Below are 27,381 nucleotides of genomic sequence, written 5' to 3'. Positions count from 1 at the left end.
AAACCCTAGGGAGGTTCAACACAGTATGTGTTGGCGTTCCTTAGCACCAATGGTACTTGTAGAAACTACAGCCAATCTAAGCTGTGTCTATATTTCCCAAGGTTGGTCAACAGGAATCCAACTCAGAAGGATGCATTTCTCTCTTCTGGCTCATTTTCTTGAACAGATGGTTTAGCAGTGTGTTGGTGGGTGGCTCAATTCCTGTATTTACCTAGGCAACTTACACAATTTTAATTTTAGCCTAAGGCTAAAAAAGTAGGCATTAAGTAGATGGCCCACAACATATGCTACCTTACCTTATGCATCATCCCGTAAGTCTGGCAGCTGCCCACTATACTATTTGTTTACACCATTGTCCTATCATGATCTGATTTTCATCAAAAGCCTCACTCAGGCAATGGAAAGCCTTGCTGAAAGCCACTCAGAGTGAGTCAGCAACCTAATTACCAGCAGAAGCTTCACAGGCCCATGATGAACAACCTGCAATACTACATCACAACAGATGTTTCTGATCACGAGTGAGCTAAAGTGGGAACCACAAGCACGGAGCAAGCTGGGGAAATGTGAAATGTGAGGAATTGCCCAATGTGCCAGTCTTATTCCAAATGTTATTTTTTTTCTTAAATATGCACCAAGTAGAATTAGGTACAAAAGGCCACAGATATCCTTTCTCGCCTATCCCATTTTTCATAAATGTAACCAATAGGAAACTCTTAATGGGCATACCTGCAAACAAAGCCACAACTCCACAGACACAAAAGACACCCAGCCAGAAAGAAGTTATGGGTTCAAGTTATTGAGAAGTAGCCAATTTTCTCTAAGACTCAAGGCTTTCTTTTAAGCCTTGGGTTCTTAGTTATATGTGGATACTGGTACTAGTTGTGAAATGTGATACAATCGCAATGACCTTATAGGCACCAATTTGACTGTGAAAAAGTCTTCTGGTGCCCACCAATACCTCTGGTTCATCTATTTCATGTTGATTACCTGTAATAAAAAATGAAAAAGGGTTTCCAGTTGCTTTTGCTCTTCAGACTAAATAAACAAGCAAACACATAAACAAGCATAGCTGTAATTAAAATGAACTATAACAGGTATCAGAGCAAATGAATATGCATAATAATGCATAATCTGGATGATTGTTTCATGCAAATGCAACCATTTGATTCTAGAAGTTCTGATTAATAGAAGCAAATGGACAAGACCCAACTTCATGTTGCTTTGTTTGGGGAAGTGAAAGGAAGATGACGGAACTTTTGGCAATAACCTTTTGTCATAGCATAAAAGGGTACAGCAACAAAATTAGCCATTCAGTAGTTGTAGTGCTTGAAGGAAACACACAGGATGCCAGACCATGGTATAAAACAACCATCACTCAAAATCATTATAATTTATTAAGAAACACTGCAAATGATAAAAGCAGAACTAAACAAGATAAGGAAAGTAAACAATCAACTCTGTGAGTGGATTAAATTTATTAACTGATGGTCAAAGCAGAGATTTCAGTTCGGTGAAACAGGGCAACGCCTGCAAGTTTGATCATTATTCATTTTTACAGGGAATACGTAATCCTTCTCAATGCCAAGGTAAACTAGCTATATTTTCACTCAGCTCTTGTGTTAATCCAAAAAGCTAAATCACCATCACTTTCTGAAAAACTATGTTTCAATTCTATTAGACCTTACTCAAGGGGTCCTGCAGTCAGGGGCCCTTAAGAATTGCAGAAAGAACTGGAAAATCTATTCTTGGCTGGGATATTTCTCAGAGGGAAATACTTCAGCCAGGCTCTCCTATAATGGTGCTGTCCAAGGTGCTAACATTATTTGCAATTTTCATCTTCTTGAATTCCACTTTGCCATACTGGCCATCCAGTGAGTGTCCATGCCAGCCTTACACAACCAGATGCCCTACTCATATTTGGACCCAGGGGGTTTCTACATATTCACAAATTGTAATTTCAAGCAGCCAGGCACTTCCTTTAATATGCTACCATAGATTTCCAGCAATAATACGTAAGTATTGGTTATTCTTAATTTTCTTTAGCAGGATTCAGGAGACAGTCTAGCAAGCAATTATGTAGTTACTTCTGTGTTAAACCATGGAGCCATCTAAGGCAGCTGAATTTGGGAATATGCAAGAATATTGGAACACTGAATGCTACTTTGTACAGATCTGATGTGGAAGCAAACAACTGAACTACATTAACAAAACCGTCTTCAGCAAGTATTCTAACTTATGATGGTGCTGAACAAATCATGCTTATGACTGGTACTCAACTTCTGGCTATCCCAGGACTCCCATAGTCACTTTATTGAAATCTGGGCACTTTGTAGCCAGCACACATTTATGACATTTTCAGTGTTTTACAGTCATGTGATTGCCATTGGCAACTTTCTCTATTGGCTTTGCACACGCAAAGCCAAGGGGGAAGCCAGCAGGGAAAGTCTCAAGTTGCTCAGGTAAGTCCTCTCCCAGCCCCATTCAAGGCACACCTTGCAGGCCAACTGCACACCCTTCACGCACTTCCCATCACTTGGTAACAGACACTTACCTGCCAGCCAACCTGCTTGCAAACTGCTTGGGGCTTGCAACTTCCTGCCAGCTTCTCTACAGACTTTAATTGTTGGAAACCAGTGTGAAGTTGCAAGGAGATTCTTGTTTAATGACCTATGATCCTTGCTTAACAACAGTAATGGAGACTGAAGGGATTGTTATCACTAAGCAATGAGGTCATGTGACATTACACTTTACAATCCCATCACTCAGCGATGAAAATTACAGTCCCAATTTCCATCATAACTCGAGGATTATCAAGTTATGTTTAATTATCTGCTTAGAAACATAGTATACGCAAGTTCCAGGATATGTAATAGTTCCTCTTTATTTATGTTCTAAAATGTATTTTAAAAGTTTTAAATGTATTTAAGGACATCAAAAAAGAGATCTGAATATTTTCATAAGAAATCATGATCTTTATCATAATCTTTATTCAGACCTTTAAAAATCTATATTGTGGAATAAAAAAATACTATTTAAGTACCTATTATAGAAAGCTGTCTTTATCTTCAGAAAAAGAAAGGAATGAAGATGGAAGGATTGGTTGGTTCAATTTGACTTTTTAGCATCCTCCTCATGGTTTAGAAATTAATAAAAAAAAAAAAACCTTTGTGCAAATTATAGCTGCTTTAAAAATGCCAAGGCAAAGCTCAAATCCATGGTTGAGAAAAGTAATTCTATTATCACATAACTAGAGTTGGGACACATACAGTATAACCACAATCCTCTCGCTTTATAGCACATCTTCTAAGCTTACATTCTCTGGCTTTAACTTTTCCAGGTAACTGCAGTGTGTCCCCATCTATAATATACTGAGCAAAGCTCTGTTAGATTCTCCTATGCATGGTCTAATTAGCTCAAAAATACACCTAAATAGTCTTTCTAACAGGTAACGGCCACAGACTTCACACAACTCACAATTCTTCCCTAAGCTAAGCTGCTTAATAGCAATAGGTTGCTATTAACAATTTCAAGTTATCCGCCAATCCACCTGGCTAATTTGTAGCCATATGTCCTTGTTTGTTTAGCAAAGGAGGCAGTGACTATTATTCTGGCAAAAATAACAGCAAAGGTGTTGCTGACAAACTGGAAGAACATCTTGACCAGAAAAGTCATAGGATTATTTGTGTGCTTCATTAGAATTGGTACCTGTAGCTATGCCAGTAGGTAGGAGAGCCAAAAGCTTCAACTGTCTTGGTTTAAACTGCATTCAGGTTTCTTTTTTATTATTATTTTAATGATGTAGAAGGGACCTCAACAGAAAATAAGCATGCAACACCACCCATATTTGCATGTGATCTCTCATCCATGGAATTTGTCATGTGCATGTAATCTACAAAGATTCTGGGAAGTTACAGCATTTTGCAAGCTACATTCATATGCAGCAAAAGATATACAGGCTTCCAACTTTCTCTGGAGAAAACAATCCTAAATTGGACAGCTACACAGTAGAGAAACAGGGAAATGCATAATTACTAGAAAAAAATGGGTTTCTTCCAGTGGTGAAAATTGCTAAAGAAAGCAAGCAAGCAAGCTTCCAATTATTTTGTCATAGTTGCAAGTATAGAAATGTTGGAGATAGGGCTGTGAGATACTTGAAGGAATGTCTCCTGAGATGAGTTGACAGAATCACATCTTAACATAGTCTTAACTAAACACAAATGAGCTCAAATCTCTCATTTCACAAATCCGTGAGTATCCACTAGTAGGGCTTGTCTTTCAAGCCAACTTCTCCATCATTGCACAAGTACCTTATCCCTTCTCTGGAACCCTGGAGGCTACTGATATGAAATTGCTTACATCATTGGAGTCCTGTCTTTTGGAGTGGTGTGGTGGCCTAGAGATAGAGCTCTCCTCTCACAATCAGGAGGTTATGAGTTCGATCCTAGGTAGAGGCAGGTATTTCTCTCTCTGGGCACAATGAGAATATATCTGTTAAACAAAACTCCACATTGGAGACAGGAAGGGCATCCAGCCAGTAAACACTCTGCTAGCTCCATTCAGTTGCCCAGACTCCATCCTGCAAGGGATTATGAGGTTGTTGAAAGAAAATGATGGTGATTAGAGTCCTGTCTTTTGAGAGCCAGTTTGGTCCAGTGGTTAAGGCACCAGGATAGAAACCAAGGAACTGTGAGTTCTAGTCCTGGCTTAGACCTGAGAACCAGCCGGGTAATTTGAGTCAGTAACTGTCTCTCAGTCCTTGATGTCAGGCTTAGGTGACAAATCAGTTGTTAATTCCTATTGCAACCAATAGATTAAAAGTACCAAAGAAATTCATACTTTAAAGGCTCATTACTCCAAAAAAATGCATATAGCTGATAAACGAACAATAGCTTTTTCTGCAAAAAGATGTCTCAATCAGCATGCATTCAACTTTTCTGTACTCAAAAAATATTTTTCAACTTCTACTTAAATAAGCAAAATGTTAACCGTGTATGATAGTCTCTCTTTTAAGTATATACTGCAGGTGTTTTGATATGAAACTATGATGATTCTTGAATTAAGGATCAGATACACCATTAGACTTCCACCTCCTCCTCATCTCTCTTTAATTGACAATGAGTGTTATCTGCCAGCATATTTAAGTGGTCCAAGTTTTCCCCTCACCGCAAGTAGCCATTGAAGCATTCATGTCCAATATATAGAAAAACAATGTCGTGGGAACTAATAGCCCTAAACAGAACAAAAATCATTTTATTAAAATTATTTTATTCCAAAAAATTATGTTGCTATCCATTCTATGTGGCTTACAGAAAATTGAAAACAAACAAAACACATACTCTGGGTATGATTCAACCAGATTGAACATAGAACCCAAAACAGGGACCTTGGAGGTTTCCTAGTCCAACCCTCTGCTTGCGCAGCAGACCCTACACCAGTGATGGCGAACCTATGGCACGCGTGCCACAAGTGGCATGTGGAGCCATTTGTCAGGGCACGCGAGGCACTGCCCTGTTAGCAATAGGATGGACAACTATGCTCCAGGGAAGCTTTAAATTTATTCAATGCCTCTTAAGTAGGGTTCTATGCTACTGCCTTTCACTGACATTTCCCCATTCCCAATATTAGCAGCCAGGTCCCCTCACCTTCCAAGCAACCAAATTCAGCAGACCCACATTCTCTCCTCCTTTCTATCACCTTCTGTCCCTCCTTCCACCCTGCAAGCGGCAAGCTCCTCTTGCATTCATTCTGTTCAGACTCCCCTTCTAAATCTTCTTCGTCCCTATGCAGCTTGGCCCCCCAATATTCCACTGAAAGACATGTCTTAGCCCAACAAATTTGCACAGCACTTACTTAGGATAATGATGCAATCTGCCTGCCACTTAGTTGCTAGGAAAAGAGATGATGCCTTGAGACTACAGATATTCAGCCCTGCCCAACAAGAGGCAGGCTTCATTGGGATTCTAAGAAAATGCATCAGCTTTCTTAGCTATTCACACACAGAGAGGCACTCTATGAAATTAACTCTGTACTGCTTTCTTTATCTCACCAAATAAGTGTTACCCAATCATTCCAAGCAACTATCTGTCCCAGAATGCTCAAGGGAAGTCATCATTACAATTAATTTCATGCTACAGTCTCAGCAGGCATTGGCATTTTCGACATACTATCGTGCAGCAATTTGATTTTTATCCAAAGATGATACTTTTTAATGGAGCTGAACATTTGTCGGTGCCAAACTTTTCCAAAATAACATTCAGGCTGAGGATGGAAGACAAAGAAAGCAACTAGAAGACACTGGAATTTTTCGGGTTCTCTTCTGGAATTCCAGAAAAGATTATCCAGCCAATTTCTCCCCTGATGTAAAAGTTCTTTCTTAATTCAAATCCATAGTAACTGAGATCGCTCTTTTCAGTATTTTACTATTTCCTGAGAAACACTGGCTCTGCATTCAGTCCTCAACCAGGCCAATCTTGGGATTGACTGTAAATCTCTGGTTGAACTGCCTAGCTAAATTTTGGCACTTTCTCATTTACACTCTGTCCTTCTGCATTCAGTTCCAAGTGGGAAGAAAAACACTGGAAACATGGAGGTTATTTGGGAAGGTTGTTTTAATGGTGAACAGGATCACATGCCTTGATGATGTTGGGTGAAGGAAACAAAAAGGGAAGAGATGCTGAGAGTGCCTGAGTTTTATACCCTCTCTGGGCTTCTGAATTTGAGTTTGTATTCTGACTGTCAGACTCCCATGGGGCCATGCAGGTGCAACTCTGTAGGCTGTCTGTTTCCTAGGCTTGGTTGAGCCTTTCTGGATGATGTACCGAATTTTTCGGAGTATAAGACGCACTGGAATATAAGACGCAACAAGGTTTTGAAGAGGAAAATTTTAAAAAAGGTTTTCCATTCTGTAAACCTCCCCAAAATGGTACATTTTTTGCGATAACAGGCCCATTCCCCCCCCCCCCAAAAAAGGCATGAATAACCTTTAGGGAGCTTGCAGAGTGCTCTGGGCGTGGGGGCAAAAACAAGCAAAAAAACCAGTCCATTTTGTGAAAACGGGCCTGTTTTTCATTTTAAAAGGGCATGGATAGCCTTTAGGAAGCTTATAGAGTGATCCTGGGGGCTGGGGGGGGAGTACAATTGAGCAAAACATGGGCCATTTTTTGCTCATTTCTGCCCTCCCCAGCCCCCAGGAGCTCTCTAAAAGCTTCCTAGAGGCTATGCATGGCTATTTTGGTGAAGTGGGCAGGGTTTTAGGAGGCAAAAAATGCTGTATTCAGTGTATAAGATGCACCCAGATTTTCAGCCTCTTTTTTGAGGGAAAAAGGTGTGTCTTATACTCCGAAAAATAAGGTAATCTTCCCAGGTGCCATGTGGTGAGATGGCTAATCCTATCATGTCCTGAGAGCCATGTCTTAATCCCATAACCCTGGAGCTGAAAGAGGGGCAGGGAGCTGCAGGGAGCTGCTTTGTCTTTAAAACATGTTTCTCCTTTTCTCATCCAGGGAAATATAGTATTCTGCCTTTTTAATACCATGTTTCCCCAAAAATAGGACAGGGTCTTATTTTCTTTTGACCCCCAAAATAAGTGTTTGGCTTTATTTTTGGGGAGGTCGTACTATTTTTGAGGTGCAAGAGGCGGCGAGCCTGGTCCACCTTATGGCTGCTGCTGTGTTGCAATATTTTCCAAGAGGGCTTATTTTTGGGGGGAGGGCTTATTTTAGTGCATTCCCTCAAAAGTCCAATTGGGCTTATTATCCAGGGAGGTCTTATTTTCAGGGAAACAGGGTATTTCCTAGAATATTTCATTATTATTTTTTTGGGAGAGGGGTGAGTGCTAACTTCCTACAACTCTGTTCCTGTTTTTATAACATCTTGCTACACAAGAAGAAAGTAAAACATTACCAAAGCTCTACTTATAGTTTCATCTTAATTTTCCTTCCCTTCCGCTTCACATCACTTCTGCCTTTTTCCAAAATGTAGCAGTCATTTTAAAAACACCGAGAGATGTTCTGAAGATCCATACACAGTTCTTTTTTATGTAACACAATAGTATAACATTTAAAATCCCAGCCTTAAAATATGTACAGCTTTTCTAAATTAAGGAACATAGACAGGGTTTCTTGAATTCTGAAAACAGTGAGAAAAAAGAACCGGTGCACATTGATATACAAAACTGTAAGAAATTCTGGAGAGGAGGAGGGGGGAGGAAGAAGAAGAGGAGGAGGAGGAGAAGTAGTAGTAGTAGTAGTAGTAGTAGTAGTAGTAGTAGTAGTAGTACACAAGTGTTTTTATGCATGTTCATAATTTGACTTTTCAGGGGAAGAAAAAGGAGAAGGGTGCAAATAAATAATAACAAACTATTATCTCTAATATCTGTCAGCAAAGCACTAAAGATCATCTACATTCAAGGTTCCTTCCCTGGGATTTCTGACTAAATAATTTGCTCCTACTATGACCAAAAAATTGGTCAAAAATTATTTTTAAAAATCATAACTCAGTTTCTCATAAACCACCTCAACAAAAATGTGCTTAAATATGTGAAATGCTGTATGTGGAATCACCCACAATGTAGAGCTACAGCTAAAACGATTCCCCTTTCTTTCCTGAATTAACAGGTCCAATGATCAGAAACCACGGCCAAATCTAAGACTTTGCAATGAGTATTTAACAGGATCTCAGTATGAGCTATTTGATGTATCTGAAAGGAGATCCTCCAGAGGAGCTGAGCCATGTTAAAAAGTGCTTTACTTTAGTAATCTCTCCCCTGTTTGGCTGCCAGCAATTTATCTTAGCTGGCAACAGTCAAACATATGAAGTTACAGTGAAGGAGACTCAGAATAGAGAGATCAGTTTTCAAGGTTGGTGGAAGAGTAACCTTTAAAAAGCAAAAAAATAAAAATAAACAGGCTGAGAAGAATAAAAACAAAGAATTGAAAAGCAAAACAGACAATGGCTTTCAAGATTTTTCTCAACTGATTTAACAACAGTGGCCTGAGGAATCTGCATTTTCTTCTAGGTAATGAAATAACATTAACCAGAAGGAGTGTTTCAATTTCCTACTCATGTGGCATCTGTGTTTGTATGCATGTACGGATCAGCACAGGGCAAACTAAGCAGGAAGGGAGGGGGAGGGAGGGAGGGAGGGAGGGAGGGAGGGAGGGAGGGAAGGAAGGAAGGAAGGAAGGAAGGAAGGAAGGAAGGAAGGAAGGAAGGAAGGCTGACAAAAAGCTTCTTATCTCTGCCCTAGAGCTACAGAGATGTATTCATTCATAAATAAATGAATAAATAAATCTAGACTTGATCCTACTTTAGGCACTGTAGGCAAAACCCTAGTTCTGAAAAGAAGGCACTAATGGAAGAGAAAAGAGCAAAGACAGAAATAAGCAACCAGCAGTAAGGAAGAATGGATTCAGTCACAGTGGCGATGGGTACACCTGAAATTAGGGACAGATTGTCATGGAGAAAATCTGTCCACGTGGTTGCTATGAATGGACAGGAACTATAATTAAAGACCCACAGAACTTTTCGCAAGTGCCTCTGACTCACTTCCTCATCAGGACAGCCAACGTAAACAGCATTTTAAGATGACATCAGATTTCAGTGCCACCACTCACCTTGGACTTTCAGCAAAGGAATGTGGGCACTTAAGGGGTGCATGCGTAACAAAACACAAAGTATTCCATAACCCAAGCATATTCGCTTTATCATCCATGTTGCCTGAATCATTGTAGCCCATTCCAATTCCTTTCTACAATCCCAGAAAGAAGAGGTGTGCATTAAAGACTCTGGAAAGACTGAAGAGAAGAGCAACAAAGATGACTTAGGAGGCTGGAGACTAAAACTTATGAAGAACAGCTGCAGGAATTGGGTTTGTCTAGTCTAGTGAAAAGAAGGACTAGGGATGACACGATAGCAGTATTCCAATATTTGAGGGACAGGCACAAAGAAGAAGGGAGTCAACCTATTTTCCAAAGCACCAGAAGGCAAGACAAGAAGCAATGGGTGGAAACTAATCAAAGAGAGAAACAAACCAGAACTAAGGAGAAATTTCCTCAAAGGTGAGAACAATTAACCAATGGAGCAACTTGCCTTCAGCAGTTGTGGGAGCTCCATCACCGGAGGCTTTTAAGAAGAGACTGGGCAGCTATTTGTCTTAAATAGTAGTAGAGCTCCTGCTAGAGCAGGTATTTTTACTAGAGCACTTCTGAAGTCCCTTCCAACTCTCATGATGTTCTATGTTCTAAATGTGATCCCAGACACTCATGCTTTGCATCAGGATAGTTTCCTATTTAAGGTATATGCTATTAAAAGAATAGTTCCAAAAAATGAAATCTAGTAGGCACAAAAAGAGACGTTTAGAGCCCATTGGCAAAGCCATGTCCGACCCATCGCGACCCCATGGACAACATTCCTCCAGGCCTTCTTCTACCAACCCCTGGAGTCCATTGAAGCTCACGCCGACTGCTTCACTGACTCCATCCAGACACCTCATTCTCTGTCGTCCCCGCCTTCTTCTTTTGCCCTCAGTCTTTCCCAGCATTAGGCTCTTCTCCAGTGAGTCGAGTTAACTGTCTTCCATGGAGTACCCGATTTCCTACTTTGCTCTCAATTTTCTGGGAGACGTGGAACACGGGCTATACTACGTCCATTTCCCCCCCTCCCCAAGACTCTTGATGTGAGACTTAAAACATATGGAAGCCACCACCACAGACCCTCTGCTCTTGAGAGAGATCACTTGGCCACACATGACTTGGTTAGCTTGTATCATCCACTTAAGAACCAAAATCATGGATGACAGGACCGCTTGAAAAAAAAATTACCCGAATCAATAAATTATGCCTTCAAATATGACATGCTTCCAATTTAGTTTAACGCTTCTCCATAATCTCAACTGCAAGAAATGTAAAACACGGGGAATGAGAATCCAATTAATCTATTTCAAGTTATTAAAGGCCTTGTGAAGCATACAAGCTGGCCCTTCAGTTTTTTAAAAAAAAACAGGCTGATATTTCAAGCTAAATTAAGTACAATTTTATACCCTTACTGTATTCCTTTGTGGCATCTATCAGAATCTTATGTCTTCTGGCTAGGTTTGCACTTAAGACTCTCTCCCATTACTAATAACTGACTGAGCAAGATCTAGCATTGATAACAGATTAATCATCCTGCCCCAGAAAGAAGCTTCACGTTAGCTATAATGTCTAGCAGGCTGAAATTGCAAATCTAACAACTGCTGATTATAACTGATTATGAAAATGCAATTTTAAAAAAGCCCCAGCTTAGGAATCTACAATTATTTATTAATTACAATATTTGCAAATGCAAATACAGGTAGCTTGCAACCATACATTTAGTGACCATTTGAAGTTTCAAGGGCACTGAAAAAGTGACTTATGACCATTTTTCCACACTTACAACCATTGTAGCATCCCCATGGTCATATGATCAAAATGTGGACGCTTGGCAACTGGCGTGTACTTATGACAGTTGCAATGTTCCAGGGGTCATGACCTTTTGTGACTTTCTGATGAGGAAAATCAATAGTGAAGTTGAATTCAATTAACAGCAGTGTAAATAACAGCTGCCGTGATTCACTTAACAATATTGTGGCAAGAAAGGATGTAAAATGGGCAAAACTTCACTGAACAACTGCCTTGCATATAGAATAGCAATGGAAATTTTGGGTTCAGTGTGGTCATACGTTGAGGTCTACCCATAATGCATATTTAGTCTCAGCAGGCAATGCGGATGGATGGATGGATGGATGGATGGATGGATGGATGGATGGATGGATGGATGGATTCAATTACAGAGTTACAGTTGATAAGGTAAAGTGTGTTTCAAATGCAGCTTGACTTCTAATAACTTCATGGAAAAGTTTATACTAATTTATTGGCAAGAATATGGAAACGTCTGACCATTACCCTCCCCCAGGTTTTTTTTCAAATTCCCAATGCAATATATTATACTGCAGGGGTGTCCAAACTTGGAAACTTTAAGACTTGTGGACTTCAACTCCCAGAATTCCCCAGCCAGCTATGCTTCTGGGAGTTGAAGTCCACAAGTCTTAAAGTTCCCAAGTTTGGACACCCCTGTTATACTGTATCAAACTGTTAAGATGGCTCAATAAATTATCTACATGGCTAGATTTAATAGTATATTAAAGGACTGATATCTAGTTCTATGTTAATATTTTGTAGATATCGTATATTTTTAGTTTATACAAATGTCACTCATGCCAGGCCTGGAAGAGCCATCTTTTGCATTGGGCTTTCAGGGCCAACATTCAATGCACCTGCACCTTGCCCTACACCTGGAGGGGTATGACTGAGAGGCATCTCCAGTTGGGATGGTGCCTGATTGGGCCATATGTTGGGTGGGGAAAATCAGTAAGCTTTCAGATTCAGGTTTTTCCAGATGTACCAATAAGTTCCAATATGGAACTTTGAGGAAACTCAAGCCTTGGAGTCTTCTTTTGTTGAGGGTATTACCGACAACTCATTTATTTACTATTTTGTATATCTATTCATTTTTTTCTGATTTTATTAATATTCTTACATTCTTGTTATATTTCATCACATCCTTTGGTTATTGTACTTACCAATAAAAGATAGATTTCACAAATGGTTTGCCATAGCCTGCTTCCTAGGGATGACTGGCCCAAAGTCTCCTAGTTTCTAGCCTGGTGCTTTAGCCACCACACCAAACCTGCCTCTTTAGCTCTATTTTATTTACTTCCCAGGCTCTATTCTATTTATGTTTCACGAAATTAAAAGGCAAATGCTTGAGCAAGGCAAACGACGGAGGTGAAGACACAGCTAAGTACAAATAGAAAGTGCATCTGTTCATTCTCAACCACCGTTAATCTCAGATTTTGAAGTCCTGCTAGGCTTCGTTTCCTGATCAAGGCTCTTATATCCTGGCCAAAAAGGCTCTGAATAGGGAATTGACTACATCTTTCTCTTGGCAATTCTTCAGCTGTCAATTACTAAAAGGTACTGAAGGTCATGCCAGATGCAAATATTCTGTTTGGCCAAGTCTATATGCAGTTCTGGACTCTGCCTTCATCAAAGTCAATTCCAATGTGATTAACTATTGAAAGAACAAGGCACCATGAAATGGGGAGTGTGGAGGACTGTGTGTGTGGTTTTTTTTTTTTTTTAAATAAAGAGACAGGCAGAGCAAATCTTCTGATTGCTTAGGCATGACCAAATTGGCTATTAGATAAATGCCAGGAGTAAACAGTTTCCTGTATCTTTTTGCTGCCATCTACCAATCTTCTGGATTTTTTTCAGATGGTCTTAAGATAGCCAAAAATAAAATTAAATGGCTCAACTCCTTTGATTCTTATGCTCAAAGCAATCTCAGACAGAGTGATTCTTTGTCTCCATCTCATTGCAGAAAATTTAACACAGATGTCTGTGCTTGAACTATTTTTTTCAGGATGGAAGACTTAGACACGGCAGCAAGTAGTGGTGACAAGACATAAAGTTGGAGACCTCAAAAACAAAATGAATGTACAAAAATGAACAAGCCATCAGGCCAGAGAACATCCGTTTGAAAGTTCCTGAAGAACTGAAATGTGAAATTGCTTATCTGTACTTACTTTAACAAAAGCAAGAGCCCTCTGTAACCGGAGAATGAATACTAATCAGTCTATTGGTATGGTCTAGGATGGAAATTACATATAACCAGTACAATCCTTTTTAAAAAGAGAGAGAGAGAGAAAAACAGAGAAACAAACTTGAGAAGAATCCGGGACATTGCAAACTGATAACTTTTAAATATCTTCTTCACCAAATAGCAGAGAAAGGTTTTTGTTTTTACCTTATTAAAGGTAAATTTGTCAATTGTATAGAAATCTGGCTTACCGGAGGGAGCCCCATTGTGTAGTACTGTGAAGCCATTACCATGTCAACTCCACTGTGCTGCACAGTAGAAGCCATTTTACAGCAGTATAGTAGAAGCCATTTTAAGGCACAACAGGCTGTATCTTAACAGAACGCTCACCCCAATTTTTTTTCTGTGTCTTACCCCCACATTTTTTTTCTCCGGAGGGTAAGTCATCTGCGTACTAAGTTTGGTTGAAATTGCTTGAGGCATTCCAGAGCTATGCTGGAACACACACACGCATTTTTATATATATAGAAGATAAGGCAAGCCATGGCTATACTTTCTGGATTTTTTTTGAAATTGTCAACATGGAGAGGGATAGGGATGAGTAGATATTATTTTCAAAAGACTGTCAAAACTAGCCATTATGTGATCATAAGAGAGTTGGGTTAAAGTAGAGGGAATAGGAATAAATAATTTTATAAAGATCAGAACTAAGAACTACACTGGGTCTGGTTTGTCAATCTACAACAGTAAGATCTTAATGAATGGCCCGTAGATGAACAAACAGAGAGATGACCAAGAGTTTGATGATAACACAAAATTACTTAAAGGTCTAAAATGGAAAAAAGTTTATAACTGTTTAGCTACTTACAAAATCATAGCTCTACAATGAAATTAGAAAAGGAATCAAAGATAAAATTGCTAATGTCATTATGCTTTTAAATAAATGTAGGACACAAACACACTTGGAGTACCTTTGTAGTTTTTATCATCACATCTCAAACAGCCAGAAAAAGAAAAAAATATTACCAAATGATCAAAAGACTAGAATAAATCTCCTATGAGGAAATGTTATTTTGGGGGCATTTCAACTTGGGAGTGGAAAGCTAGAAAAGGAAAACAGAATAGATTTTTCCCCCCTTTCTATAATAATACAAGGGCTTATGTGTCATCCATGAAGCAGAAGGTTGGAAGCTTCAAATTAGATAGGAGAAGGAGCTCAGAGATGGTATTCTATCAGTTTGCCCAAACTGGTAGCGGAAATCACGGGTGACCCCGCCCACTCGCCCCGGATCTACAGCATCCCATTTAGGCCCTTTTTTCACCAAATGCACATGTGTGGAAGGCTGTGCACATGTGCAGGGGTGGCATGCCCTCACAGTTGCAATACCACCCCTATTCCACCCCTGGAATAGGCTATATAGTTAAAAACTGCTAGCAAAAACTATTTGCCACTGAAGGCAAAATGGGAACTGGGAACAGGCTCCAGCTGTTCTTTTGCCTCACTGCTGTCTGACTCCCTCTCTGCCTCCAACGCAGAGCCCTCATCTGAGCTTTCCTTAACCCCCAAGACTGGCCCATGTTCCTCCCCAACTTCCTCACTCTCCGTCTCTGCTTTCAGCTGCGCTGGTCGTCAGCGGGCCACAACAGGAGAATGCTACAATAGCCATAGTTTTTTTTTCCATCATAGACTTCATGTTGATCACTCTAGAAATAGACTCTTAGGCAACCAATTAGCCTGATCGGTGGGACTCCTTTATATTTCATAAGATGATTCAAGCATTTGCTGCACGAATTGCCTCATAATTCTACTTAAGCATTAGAAGTCGAACCAGTATGGTTGCAAAATGATTCATGCCCCCCCCCCCAAAGCTCAGAAAATTCTAATATAGAAATTAGGTAGAACAAGAAGCAATGGGTGGAAACTAATCAAGGAGAGAAGCAACTTAGAACTGAGGAGAAATTTCCTGACAGTTAGAACAATTAATCAGTGGAACAACTTGCCTCCAGAAATTGTAAATGTTCCAACACTGGAAGTCTTTAAGAAGATGTTGGATAGCCATCTGTCTGAAATGGTATAGGGTTTCCTGCCTAGGAAGGGGGTTGGACTAGAAGACCTTCCAACTCTGCTATTGTATTGTATTGTATTGTATTGTATTGTAATATAATATGATCAGTATTCCACAGTTTTGAACACCCATTCACATGTGTGCCCTTCCATCTTCACCCCATCCAATATTTTATTCTAGCAGGCAACTGTGACACCAATATAAGTGGCTTAACAATCATTGATACAATGCTTGGTTGTACACTTTAAACGTCCAATTCTAGCAATCAACCTTCTGCACTGTTCAGCTATTGTTATAAAGTATTTATGCATAATGTAACGTGAGCACAAATTATTATAGTGATAACATCACATTTCCTGTATTTATAAATGTTAAGTGTAATGTATTTTAGAGTCTAAAATTTAGATGAAATCAATTCATCTAAAACCCAAATCGATGGGAGCTAGGAAGTGGGAGTTCTTCTGAAATTTCTCAGTGGCAACAAAGTCTTTCTAGCCGTTCACCAGGTAAGGGAGGAGATATCTTTGAGAGAATTTTTAGAATCCCACACGCTATACAGGTGGTCCTCGACCTACAACAGTTTATTTAGTGACCGTTCGAGATACAACAGCACTGAAAAGAGTGACTTATGAACATTTTTCACACTTGCCATCCTTGCAGCATGCCACATAGTCAAAATTCAGACACTTGGCCACTGACTCATATTTATGACGGTTGCAGTATCCCAGGGTGATGTGATCCTCTTTTGTGACCTTCAGACAAGCAAAATCAATAGAGAAGGCAGGTACACTTATAAGAACCCTGTTACTAATTTAACACCTGCAAGAGATTCTTTGACAGGAAAGGACATAAAATTGGGCAAACCTCATTTAACAAATGTCTCACTTAGCAACAGAAATTTTGAGCTAAATTCTGGTCCTAAGTCAAGGACTATTTTTATCAATATTTGCCCCATCTCAATTCTTTTCTCCTTCTCCACTTCTTCTTTCAACTTGTCCAAAGCAATCTGACAGTGACAGGTGCTGTTGTCCTCAAACACAGAAAATAGCATCATAGAATCATAGGGCTGAAAGGGACCTTGGAGGTCTTCTAGACAAACTCTCTTACTGAAGACAACACAGTATTATGGTTGCTCAGTCTGCTCTTGAAAACCTCCAGTATACATATAAGCAAAATGTTCACTTGCCCTTTGCTATTGTTGCAGCTCCAGCACTCATTAGAAAATCTGCATAGAAAAGCAAGCACCACTTTGAGCTTAGTGCATGGGTGTCAAACTCACAAGTCATGTTGATATCATGTGATGTATTGTGTCTTTTTCCCCCCCTTCGTTAAACTGGGGGTGGGCATGCCCAGCGTGTGACACATCCAGCCCACGCCCCGTGGGTTTGACACCCCGGTCTAGTGGTACCAAAACTCTGGATCTATTTTGGCTGATCCTCCTCAAAGCCCATCACCACCATCTTTGACAGCAATTACTGAAGGTTGCTGGCATAATTCCACCTGTTATGTTGAGACTGGACCACTGAAATGATAGCGGGAGCCACAATATAGTCTTAGAACAGAATTGTAGCAATAGCACAGACTTATATACTGCTTCACAGTGCTTTACATCCCACTCTAAGCAGTTTACAGAGTTACAAAGAGGAGGGGGTCAATCTATTTTCCAAAGCACCTGAAGGCCAGATAAGGAACAATGGATGAAATCTGATCAAGGAGAGATCCAACCTAGAAATAAGGGGGAAAAATTCTGACAGCGAGAACAATCAACCAATGGAACAGCTGAAGTTGTGGGAGCTTCAGCTTTCAACAAGAGACTGGACTGTCATCAGTCAGTCTGCCTATTGCCCCCAACAAACTGAGTCCTCATTTTACCGACCTCAGAAGGATGGAAGGCTGAGTCAACCTTGGGCCTATCAAATCGAGCTCCTGACAGTGAGCAGAGTCAGCCTGCAATACTGCATACTAATCACCATGGCTCTTATGTACACACGCAGCTCATCCATACAAGTAGTTACAATCATAATGGAGCCTGGAATGATGGTCCTAAGTCATGGCGGTTAAGTGCGTCACCACATGACCCCTCCCAACTTTGCAACCTTTTTAGGGCAATTATATTAGGCAAATGCCACAGCCATTAAGCAAACCCATTTTCAACTAAGGGCATTTTTTAACCAAACAGAATACTAGAAACTTTCAACAAAGACCAAAAATCATGGTCCTGTGACCACAGATCACTGAAAATGGCCATAAATGGAAGCCAGTTGCAAACATCCCAAATATGATCATGTGACTGCTGGGGGTGCAGCTGTCAGAATTTGAATGGTTGCTTAACAAGGATTGCCTATATGAATGAAGTGGTCCCACTCATTAGACCAATCCTCTTTTATCCTTGGTGCTCCAAAAATTCAACTGTGACCTTCTCAGTCACGTAGGTAGGTAGGTAGGTGGAGAGGGAGGGAGGGAGAGAGATGGATGATAGATAGGCCCAGTACTCTTCAACATCTTCATCAATGATTTGGATGAGGGAATAAATGGGGAACTCATCAAATTTGCAGATGACACCAAGCTGGCAGGAATAGCCAACACTACAGAAGATAGGCTTAAGATACAGAAGGATCTTGACAAACTTGAACATTGGGCACTATCTAATAAAATGAAATTCAATGGTGAAAAGAGTAAGGTTCTACATTTAGGCAACAAAAACGAAATGCACAGGTACAATATAGGCGGTACCTTGCTCAACAGTAGAAACTGTGAAAGGGATCTTGGAGTCCTAGTGGACAACCATTTAAATATGAGCCAGCAGTGTGCAGCAGATGCCCAAAAAGCCAACACAGTTCTAGGCTGTATCAACAGAGGGATAGAATCAAGACCACGTGAAGTGTTAATACCACTTTATAATGCCTTGGTAAGGCCACACTTGGAATACTACATTCAATTTTGGTCGCCACAATGTAGAAAAGATGTGGAGACTCTAGAAAGAGTGCAGAGAAGAGCAACAAAGATGATTAGGGGACTGAAGGCTAAAACATATGAAGAACGGTTGCAGAAACTGGGTATTTCTAGTTTAATAGAAATAAGGACTAGGGGAGACATGATAGCAGTCTTCCAATATCTCAGGGGTTGCCACAAAGAAGAGGGAGTCAAACTATTCTCCAAGGCACCTGAGGGTAGAACAAGAAGCAATGGGTGGAAACTAATCAAGGAGAGAAGCAACTTAGAACTGAGGAGAAATTTCCTGACAGTTAGAACAATTAATCAGTGGAACAGCTTGCCTGTTGGATAGCCATTTGTCTGAAACAGTATAGGGTTTCCTGCCTAGGCAGGGGGTTGGACTAGAAGACCTCCAAGGTCCAACTCTGCTATTGTATTGTATTGTATTGTATTGTATTGTATTGTATTGTATTGTATTGTATTGTATTGTATTGTATTGTATTGTATTGTATTGTATTGTATGATGGATGGATGGATGGCTGGCTGGCTGGATGGATGGATGGATGGATGGATAGATAGATGATAGATAGATAGATGATAGATGATAGATAGATAGATAGATAGATAGATAGATAGATAGATAGATAGATAGATAGATAGATAGATCGATCTCCATATCTATCTATCTTTCTGTCTGTCTGCCTGCCTGCCTGCCTGCCTATCATCTATCTATCTATCTATCTATCTATCTATCTATCATCTATCCAAACATACATATATACATACATACACAAACACACATTAAAAAATCAATAAGCAACACATGGGTATCTGGAGGAAAACCCATATACAAGCACAAAATGTGGAAATACAGGCAGTCCTCAACTTATGACCCATTGGGAGCAGAATTTCCATTGTTAAGCAAGGCGGCTATTAAGTGAGTCACACCTGATTTTACAACCTTTTCTGGCCAGGGATGTTAAGCAAATCATTGCAGTTAAGCAAATGGTCATATGGTCATTAAACTAATCTGGTTTCCCCCATTGACTTTGATTGTTGGAAGCTGGCTGTGAAGGTTGCAAATGGTGATCACATGACCGGGGAGGGCGCTGCAACTATTGTAAATCCATGCCAGTTGCCCAGCACCTGATTTTTGATCATGTGACTGTGGGGATGCTGCAAAATGGAAAGACCAATCGTGTGTCCTTTTTATCAATGCCTTGTAACTTCGAACCGTCACTAAATGAATGGTTGTAAATCAAGGATTACCTGCATCCTTCCCAGCTGCTGCCTTGACTTCAGAACTGCCATGAATTCAGGGTAGCCTCAGTAGCTACCTCTTTTCTCTTGAATGAACGATGGCTTGTTCCTGGAATAAATGCCTCCTTCTATATCACAAATCTCATAGATCCATCAACCCACAGAGCTCCATTAAATGGGACACCTGCTTGGTCCCACTAGGTTCTTTCTTAATTACGCTCAAGAATTTCCCTGCTTTCATTATAAAAAAGAAACTACTGGCTGAGTGCCAGCTGTCTTGCCAGCTGCATCACTGTCCATTTTGGACAGTTTTCAAGCAACCCTGTTACCCATGATTATAACTATTTCTGACAAGATTTTAATCCTTCAAAATCTGTGCAGATTTAAACTGTGGGGTATTTTTCCGTTCCATACCATTATCTATTTCCACCTGCTAACATCGCAGTTGAATTTCCCTGAAACATTCTTCCCACAAATGCCAAGTCGAGTTGGCTCAAAAAATATTTAGGAAATCTTCCAGCTAATTGTGCTTCCCTCCCCACTCCATCCCAGAAATTGTTTTCAGAGCGTCATTCTTTTCAGAAAATTATGGGTAGGGAGTGAGGGTGGGAAAGAACCCTCTCACATTCCTACTACAGATGAAAATCTAAATAACATTTAATCTCAGGACTGTCCAACTTGCCCAATATTGTATTTAAAGTTAGTGTTCTTTTTTTTTTAATTCCTTCTCATAAATGCATGAACTGGAACATTTTCTGATTAGAAATAAGGGTTAGAAAAGGGGGGGTGGGATTGAAGTAGCATTCCATTTCTAAACCGTGGACTGACCTGGATAATCAGATCTTCTGCAGTATGCAAAAGCTCCTGATTTGGAAACCAGGTATCTCACTGAGGCAGAGAAATACGTTTTGCACAAAGCACATTGAGGCATAGGCCCACTTCTGAAAGATAACACCGCTCCTCAAAACAGATTCCAGACAACCTACAAACATCAAGGATAAGCCAGACTGTGACATTCATTCATAATACAGCTTATTTCTTTGGTCACAACATGTTATGGGAGCAGAGGAGCCATGTTTTCTTAAGCAAGGCTTAGAACTAAGCATGTTATAGGAATCCAGGCGTTTAATTTTAACCATTCTCCACCAAGGCTACAGAGAAGAGGGCTTGGAAAGCAGGCAGGGATTTGAATCGGCCCAAGATTCTCTAGCACTTCCTGGGGAATGCAGACTCTTAAGAGGAAAATACACAATATCTGAGTATCTCTGTCCAATTCCCATGTGCATATTCAGCACAGTCTTGTCAACAAAGGAAAGCAAGGATGGGTATCAGTGATGGGATTCCAAAAATTTTAGTACCGTTCTGTGAGCGTGGCTTAATGGGCATGGCATGGCTTGGTGGGTGTGGCTTGATGGGCGTGGCTTGGTGGGCATAGCAGGGGAAGGATACGGTAAAATCTCCATTCCCTTCCCACTCCAGGGCAAGGATCAGAAGTGGGTTCCTATTGATTCAGACCGGTTCAGCCAAGTAGATAGTGACTCGGTCGCCCACACACCCGAACCAGTTCTACTGTTGGCGGTGCCATCTTGATTTTTGGTTCTGCACATCCAAAAAAAATTTGCCCGCTAAACTGGCAGTAATGCTGGTAGCAACCCACCCCTGGGAAGGATACTGAAAATCTCCATTTCCTCCCAATCAGCTGGGACTTGGGAGGCAGAGAATAGATGGGGGCAGGGGCAGTCAGAGGTGGTATTTATCGGTTCTCCAAACTACTCAAAATTTCCACTACCGGTTCTCCAGAACTGGTCAGAACCTGCTGAATACCACCTCTGATGGGTATGTATGGAAGGGTTGAAGAAACATCTTCAAGCTATAGAGATTTTCAGAGGTTGAAGTTAAGTGACAGGTGACAGCACCTAGCAAAGCTAGGGTTCAACGCCCTATCTGAAAATCCCAAGGGTGAAGATGATAGATAGATAGATAGATAGATAGATAGATAGATAGATAGATAGATAGATAGATAGATGTGGGTGGGTGGGTGGGTGGGTGGGTGGATGGATGGATGGATGGATGGATGGACGCATGCCAGAAGGTCACATTGACAAACGACTTCCAGAGTATGGCTTTCAAAAACCTAATGTGTCCATCACATGCTCCCAAGGAACCAAGCTGCACTTCAATGAGGGCTTAATTTAAACCAAATTGCCCTTAGTATTTATCAGAAGGATGCAGGCAAAAAAAATGTGTTGGTGGAGTATCGTTTATCTTCCCAATCTATCAAATTGGGCACTACAATTGTTCATGTGTGACTCAAATTGCAGGAGAGAAAATCAGAAGTCTAGAAAATTGCCTACTTTCAATTATGCATGAACACAAGCACGCACAAGCACACACACACACACACACACACACATCTTTTTGTCACATCCTGCCTTAATCCTTTTGTTCTTGTATATGAAGCTTTTACAGTTAGGCTACCTATTGCAATTGTTCAGGCAAGAGGCGAGTCCTACCTTCTATGTTCTGTTGCTTCCATCTAAAATGTTACCTAATTCAGGACCAAGAGCATCTAAGACATCGGAGGCACAGGCTGCAAAAAAAAAAGTCCTTCTTCTAACCCACAGTACCTTGAGATAAATCACTTGTTGGAAGCCAACTCCTTTCCCATGCTTTTCTAAAAGGAAGGGAACACTTTTCCAATAAGGCCTTCGTATCCAGGAGCAAAGTCATTATCTGTTTCCTTGGGAAATGGCAGTGTTTTCATCAGGAATTAGTAGTTAATTTCAAACCTTATTGGGAATCAAAGGCAATAAGCTGTCTTCACCCTCAAATATTTCCAAGCAACGAAACCCAGGACAGATTTGCAATGTCAATCACTCTTTCCTTTGTCATTCAAGCAAGTCAGACCACAATCGGGCCCAACATTTCTGTTGCTAAGTGAAACATTTGAATTTTGCCCCATTTGGCAACTTTTCTTGCCACAACTGTTAAGTGAATCACAGCAATGGTTACGTTAGTAACATGGTTATTAAGTGAATCTGGTTTCCCCATTGACTTTGCTTGTCAGATGTTTGCAAAAGGTGATCGCATGACCCCAGGAGCCTGCAACCATCATAAATATGTGTTCGGACCTAGGCTTCCTGAGAAAGCATAAATCACCACCTTACTCCCCAAACCCCCCTTTTATTTAAACGGCTGTGAATTATGGTCATTCACAGCCCATAATGATTCACAAACCGTCTGTAAAGAATCTGACAGATGTCTGCTCGAGTTGTCAGCAGTCTTTCAGGGTAATGTTGATAAGCACCCACCTTTATCTCCCTTGAAACACTGCCAGAGACCTAATTGCCAATTAGTTTTGCAAGGCCAAACATAGCACAGAGTCAAACGGAGCTTCGCAGAGCTTGAACCGACTAGATGAACTAATTGCTTCCTGCAAAGGTTCATCACATCTGTTTGCTCCTCTTTTATGTTTTATGGGGGGGGGAGGGAATCATCTCCAAGCCTTACTCCCAAGTTGCCCTTTTTGTCTTAACTGTTCTTGCCGTCTAGCAGCTCTGCCCAGGCACACACTGGGAACAGGCTCACACTGTTCTTCTCCTCACTCATGTCAGACTCCGGAGGCTCCGGGAGCAGCACGTAACTACCAGATGGCCCTGGCCCACTCTCTGGCTCCAACGCAGAGCTCTCGTCCGAGCCTTCCCCAGACTCCAAGACTGGCCCATGTTCCTCCCCAACATACTCACCATCCAACTCTGCTGCCAGCTCTACAGGCCGATGGCGGACCACAACAAAATGAACCAATTGCCAAGTGCCCAAATTATGATCATGTGACTATGAGGATACTGCAGTGGTCATAAGTGTGAAAAACAATCATAAGTCAGTTTTTCAGGGCTGTTCTAACTTCAAATGGCCACCAAATGAAGAGTTGTAAGTCAAGGACTACCTGTGCCACTCATGAGGCTATGCGGTTCACTGACCAACCCTGCATCAGGCCCAACATGGCCTTCTAATCACAAAGCTCTGTTCCTATAAAAAAACAGCCCTGTTACCAAACCCTCAAACAGAATAAATATTGATCTCCAAGGAAGAGAGCTATTATATCTATAAACGTCACTGCAGCCCTGTGCCTCATCTATAAAAATGAACATCTAGACTCTTCTTTTGATGCTTTCCTTGGTTATACAAGATTTTGGATTTTTTTTTCCTTGTGCAGCTACTTGGAACCTCCTCAAATGAAAACATCTACTATATCAACCGTATTCAACACAGCCGTATAAGGAAAGCTAAGGTGTCTATGATAATTCTGCAAGTGAAAAGCAACATAACCAGGGTTCACATAAATGTTATTCAGTTTATGACAGAGGTTGTCATTGAATCAAACTCTTTCCTGATCTACCCAGTCTGAGCAAAGCTACCCCTTTATATTTACATTAGCAAAATCATGCGAAAACCTGAATCTGCTGGACGGATGAAATACACTGTCTTAGAAAGGGAGGTGCCTGACACAGGGCAAGCTGAATCGAGACCACCATCAGAAAGAAAACAGGGTCAAACAGTGCACATTCCCCTCCAAGATGAGCTAGAATGGAGCAGGCTGTTTTCAAAGTAGAGCATAATGTCCAAAGTCACAAAGAACCAACAGTAGCACCAATTAAAACCAGAGATGTTTCACTTAGCTTGGAAGAAGCTCCAACTTGCCCTCTGCTTCCTTCCACATCTCAATCCTATTAAAGCAGCCCTCTCCAAAGGAAGCAGATCACATCTCAGCCTTCAGCTCTGGGGAGAGCCCCACAATCATTCTTGCCCACCCAGCTTAGTCTGCCCTTTTCATTTCCCAGTTGCACATACCAAAGGCCCAGAATCCAAGTGAGTGGATAATTTAAAAAAATACTCCCTAACAAGGGAAATCCTAAAGTACCTTAAAGAATAGCCTAGAATATTATGAAAAAACTGGAGAAAAGCAGTTAATAAAGCCCCAGGTCACAGGTGGGCATGCAGGGCTGCAGTAAAAATATTGTTCGAAGGTGGGCCAAGCTGAAAGATCAAACACCCCAATGGACTGAAAGTTCCCACTGGACTTTCCTCTTCTTTCTCTGGGCCCAAAGAGCAGATTTAAATTTAAATTTAAAATTTAGAGATCAAAGTAAACCGCTCCAAACTCGATTGCAGGAAATAATGACTTCAGCAACAGAGTGGTCAACGCCTGGAATGCTCTACTTGACTCTGTTGTCACATCCTCAAACCCCCAAAACTTCAACCTTAAGACTGTCTACCGTGGACCTCACCCCCAATCCTAAGAGATCTGTAAGGGGGTGTGCATAAGCACACCAGCATGCCTACCGCCCCTGTCCTACGGTCCCCATTTATTTGTACTCATTTCGTATGCATATACCTGCTTATACGTATGTTTACATGTTATATTCGTACTTATACTTGTTTTCTTTGGCATGCTTGATAAATAAAAAAGATTTTACCCTTCCCATCTCCTTTCAGAACCACCCCCATTCCTTCTCTCTCCATTTGGGCTCTTGGCCTTCCTGATGTCCTGCCTGGATCGGAGTCTACATCTCTTCCTGCTCTCCCACCTGGGACTCCACCTTGTCTTCCCCGCCAGGTCTTTCTTTCATTCAAATCCATCCTGGCGAATGCATCCAAATTGATCGCCTCCGCAGCCCCTGGAGAACTTTCTGCCGCCCTCACCGCAAGCTTTCCGAAGGCAATGGGGGGGGGGGGGGAGAGAGAGAGCCTCGGCTAACCGAATCCATGACAGTGGAAGGGCCGAGGGGACAGCCATCCAAAAGCGATGCTCTATACACCCACACCCCCATCCTGGCTGCGGGAAAAATGTACGCAGGGAAAAAGAGGGAAGCGAGGCGGGTTCCCCACGAAAAGGGGGTGGCGAAGTGACCCGGGGGGAGGGGGTCGTCCGACAAAACCCCAAGAAGCAGCTCGGACCCCTCGCAAAACGATTCCACACACACAGGCGAACCCACAGGCCTTCGACCCCCGAATTTGCGTGCTAGAGGAAGGGAGAGCGCGGGTACAAAAAAAAGAAAGAAAGAAAAGCGGGTTTTATGCGCTTGCCCTCCGTGGGGACTCCCCGTCTAAAGCGCCGGCACAGCCATCCTCTCCAAAGCCGGCCCTGGAGCTCCCCCAGCCTGCCAAAGCCGAAGTAGCAAGAAAACTCCAGAACCATTTAAAGAGGGGGGGGAACGGGACCTTGACGCCCCCCACCACCTCCATGTAGACGGCGCGGGGAGGGGCTTGTCCACAAAAAGGCTCCCTTCTCCTCTTTTACCGGGCCAAGAAATAACAGGGCAGGCGGCTGAATGTCGGCGATGGCGACAACACTTTCTCGCCCGTCTTCCCTGCAGGCGGCCCGGTAGGGAAAAACCGCTTAAGACGCAGCGGCCACACCTGGCGGGGCCGGGGGCGCCTCTAGCTCCCCCCGACGCCTCTTGGGAGGACGGAGTGGGAAACCGCCTCACTTCGTTTCTCACCTCCGCTCCCATCGCGCCTCCCCCCCACCCCCAAAAAAGACGCCACCACCTTGGAAGATCCTTTCCCCGGAGAACCTTCCGCACCTCTCGCCGCTCCGCCGACCCACCCAGCCCAACCCAGCCCTCCCGCCGGCAGCTGCGCTGGGGGGCTGCAATGCAGAAAGCAAAACGGAGCCGCCGGCCGGCATTTACCTGCTGCCTCCCGGGGAATCCGACCGCCCGGGGAGCTCCTTCTCCCACGGCCGCCTTCCACGTCCCTGCTCCAGTGCTTCGCTTAGCAGCAGCAGCAGCCGCATCCTAGAGGTAAGAGGCGCCGGTCAGCAATGTTCGGGTCGGGCCCGAAGCGGCCGGCTCGGTTCGAGCGCTCCAACCGCGTCGCCCGCCCCATGGAAAGCTTCGGGGGGCGGCGGCGGCGGGGAGTGAATCTGGCCGGGCGTGACCTTGCCCCACACCCGTCGGTAGTTCCTCCGTTCGCCCCGTTGCATCAAATCCCGCCGCGCTCCCACACGGGCACGATGCCGCCCGCTCTCTCTCTCCCCGACCGCCAATCGGAGCTCCGCCGCGGAGTTCGAGCGCATCCACCTCCCCCCTGGCTGCCGCCGTTCACATCGCCGTCACGAGCGGCACAGGAGGAGCGATGGAGTCGGAGCCTCGGCCAGGCGCCGCTTTAACGAAGGCGGAGGCAGCAGCGGCGGCAGCAACGCAGCAACGCCCGGACGCTCCTCGCCCGTGTCTGGGCTGCTCCGACGCCCCTCGGCCGAGGTTCGCAGCCCGCCGCAGCCAGCTCCATCCCCGGCGCCGCTGCTGCCGCTGATACAAGAGCGGGAAAAGGAGGTTGCCGCTGCCGCCTGACCGAAAGCCGCTCGCCTCCCTGCCGCATGAAGCTTTCCCGCGGCGGCGGCGGCGGCGGCGACTCCTCCGCAGTCAGAAGCGCGCTCGAGTGGCGGAGACTGGAAGCGTCCAGCGCCGCCCGCCGGGGAAGGGCGGGATATCGAGGG

The 27,381-nt window shown here is 42.6% G+C and overlaps 1 protein-coding gene and 1 long non-coding RNA gene across 5 annotated transcripts in view; both read right to left on the bottom strand.

Annotated features, from left to right (window-relative positions):
• Nucleotides 1-27,283, bottom strand: part of LRFN5 (leucine rich repeat and fibronectin type III domain containing 5) — a 142,751-nt gene extending 115,468 nt beyond the window's left edge. For 3 of the 4 annotated variants that reach the window (XM_081935106.1, XM_081935105.1, XM_081935101.1), the window contains exon 1: nucleotides 26,576-27,273. The gene's annotated coding sequence lies outside the window, so the exon portion shown is untranslated. Of the gene's footprint in view, nucleotides 1-26,575 lie in introns of all 4 variants that reach the window. The other variant, XM_081935102.1, reaches the window with a different exon arrangement.
• LOC309383025 overlaps nucleotides 1-27,381 on the bottom strand; it is a 904,876-nt gene that overhangs the window by 238,331 nt on the left and 639,164 nt on the right. The gene's annotated exons all lie outside the window — the stretch shown is intronic.

Source organism: Natrix helvetica, assembly GCF_964273705.1.
Source record: "Natrix helvetica genome assembly, chromosome: 1".
NCBI classification, from domain to species: domain Eukaryota; kingdom Metazoa; phylum Chordata; class Lepidosauria; order Squamata; family Natricidae; genus Natrix; species Natrix helvetica.
The sequence above is the reverse complement of the archived record's forward strand: the minus strand, read 5'-3'. Positions and strand labels throughout refer to the sequence as shown.